Source organism: Chiloscyllium plagiosum, chromosome 43, assembly GCF_004010195.1.
Source record: "Chiloscyllium plagiosum isolate BGI_BamShark_2017 chromosome 43, ASM401019v2, whole genome shotgun sequence".
Classification (NCBI taxonomy): domain Eukaryota; kingdom Metazoa; phylum Chordata; class Chondrichthyes; order Orectolobiformes; family Hemiscylliidae; genus Chiloscyllium; species Chiloscyllium plagiosum.
The window spans coordinates 14,830,940-14,833,745 of record NC_057752.1 but is presented as its reverse complement, the minus strand read 5'-3'; the positions used below and the strand labels follow the sequence as shown (position 1 = coordinate 14,833,745).

At 42.7% G+C, this 2,806-nt stretch overlaps 1 protein-coding gene across 2 annotated transcripts in view; it reads right to left on the bottom strand.

The window, feature by feature from the left end:
- The window catches only part of spryd3 (SPRY domain containing 3), a 371,515-nt gene that overhangs the window by 343,537 nt on the left and 25,172 nt on the right, over positions 1-2,806 (bottom strand). The window lies entirely within an intron of this gene.

Below are 2,806 nucleotides of genomic sequence, written 5' to 3'. Positions count from 1 at the left end.
GTCTGCAAACTTGCTGACCCATCCTTCAATCCCCTCATCCAAGTCATTAATAAAAATTACAAACAGTAGAGGCCCAAGGACAGAGCCCTGTGGAACACCACTCACCACTGACTTCCAGGCAGAATATTTTCCTTCTACGACCACTCGCTGTCTTCTGTGGGCCAGCCAATTCTGTATCCAGACAGGTAAGTTCCCCTGTATCCCATTCCTCCTGACCTTCTGAATGAGCTTACCATGGGGAACCTTATCAAGGCTAGTCGGGTCCTAACGGACATAGCTGCACAACTGGATCTGCAGCAGGTAGTGAGGGAACCAACAAGAGTGTAAAACATACTTGATCTCATTGTTATGCATTGACCAGCTGCAGATACATCTGTCCATGACAGTATCGATAATAGCAACAATCACATAGTCATTTTGTAGACAAAGTCTCGCCTTAGAGTCGAGAAAACCCTCCATTGTGTTGAGTGGCACTATCACTGTGTTAAATGGGACAGACTTCGAACAGATGTAGGAACTCAAAACTGGGCATCTATGAGGCACTGTGGGCCAACAATAGCCGAATTGTACTCCAGCACCATCTGAAATCTCATGGCAAGGCATATCCCCCACTAAACCATTACCATCAATCCAGGGGATCAACCGTGGGTCAATGGAAAGTACAGGAGGTCATGCCAGAAGCATCACCAGGCATAGCTAAAAATCAGATGCCAACTTGGTGAAGCTACCAAAAAGAACCATCAGATCAGAGCTCTGCAGTTCTGTCACACCCAGTTGTGAATGGCGATGGAAAATTAAACAACCCACTGGAGGAAGCATCATAGATATCTCCACGCTTACTGATGGAGGGGCCTCACACATACATGCAAAAGATAAGACAACAGCATTCTCACTCTTGATTTAATTCCTGGCTATAATCATTCCTATGTCCCTGTACCACACAATCTTTCATATCTCGAAAACTTCTTTTGTTTCAGACTCCCAACGATGTGCTTATTCATTGCATCTCCTGGCTGTTACTAAAGGTGCCTAAACACCACGATCTGGAATTCCCCACCATAGCTCTCTCAGATCTGCTTTCCTCTTTTAAGGCATTCCTGAAACCTGCTTCTTTGGCAATGCTTTTGGACACCTGACATAATATCTCCAACTGTGGCCTTATGTCAAAAGTTCTCAGTAATATTTTTTGTGAAATTATTTACATGAAATAAAAAATAAAAATTGTTGACATGTCCAGGGATACTTTAAATCAAACAGCAGAACAATTAGTTGTGCAGATTCACTGCTGGGTCAGATAGCAGTGCAGGTTTATTTCTCCATTTGATTCACTGCCCATGTGGTCATTACCTTTGTCTGTCATCCTCCTTTTTAAAGTGCTGTCATTTTGATCTTTTTAATCCCTCAAAGTTCAAAAACAATACAACAGCTTATAAAAGAGTAATTGCTGCTCCTAGGATTCTAGGAAATCACCTCCAACACTGAAAATACCTCAAAAAAGGAACAGCTCTTACAGTCACAATTCTTTCCCATCCTCCACCTTGAGTGTACAAAAAGTATCTATTGCTCTCCAAAAATGCTAACTTATTCCAGTTTAACGTAATGTTTCGAGATAGGTAAATTAAAATCGAATAACTGGAAAAGCTAGAGAGGTTGATAGCACCTGTGGAGAGTGAAATAAAATGAATACATCGAGTCAAGTATGACTCTTCTTCAGTCCTGCTGAATTTTTCCAGTGTATTTGGTTTTTATTTCAGATTTCCTGTATCCGCATTATTTTGATTTTATTTGCGATGGTTGTTAATGAACCACAAGAGACATGGATAGAGCAGGGACAGGAATGGTTGTTGCAGGTTCCAGGATTTAGATGTTTCAGTAAGAACAGAGAAGATGGTAAAAGAGGGGGAGGTGTGGCATTGTTGGTCAAGGACAGTATTACAGTTGCAAAAAGGATGTTTGGGGACTTGTCAACTAAGGTAGTATGGGCTGAGGTTAGAAACAGGAAAGGAGAGGTCACCCTGTTGGGAGTTTTCTATAAGCCTCCGAATAGTTCCAGAGATGTAGAGGAAACGATAGCAAAGATGATTCTCGATAGGAGTGAGACAGACAGGGTAGTTGTCATGGGAGAATTCAACTTTCCAAATATTGACTGGGAACCCTATAGTACAAGTACTATAGATGGGTCAGTTTTTGTCCAGTGTGCACAGGAGGGCTTCCTGACACAGTATGCAGACAGGCCAAGGGGTGAAGTCACATTAGATTTGGTACTGGGTAATGATCCCAGCCAGGTGTTAGACTTGGACGAAGGTGAGCACTTTGGTGATAGCAATCACAATTCTGTTATGTTTACTTTAGTGATAGAAAGGGATAGGTGTATACCTCTGGGCAAGATTTAGGAAGCATAGGATGGAGAAGGAAACTGCAGGGGATGGGCACATTAGAAATGTGGAGCTTATTCAAGGAAAAGCTACTGCATGTCCTAGATAAGTATGTACCCATCAGGCAGGGAGGAAGCTGTAGAGTGCGGGAGCCGTGGTTTACGAAGGAAGTAGAATCGCTGGTCAAGAGGAAGAAGAAGGCTTATGTTAGATTGAGATGCGAAGGCTCAGTTAGAGCGCTTGAGGGTTACAAGATAGCCAGGAAAGACCTAAAGAGAGAGCTCAGAAGAGCCAGGAGGAGACATGAGAAGTTGTTGTCGGATAGGATCAGGGTAAACCCTAAGGTTTTCTTTAGGTATTTAAGGAATGACGAGAGTAAGATTAGGGCCAAATCAAGGATAGTAGTGGGAAGTTGTGTGTGGAGTCAGAGG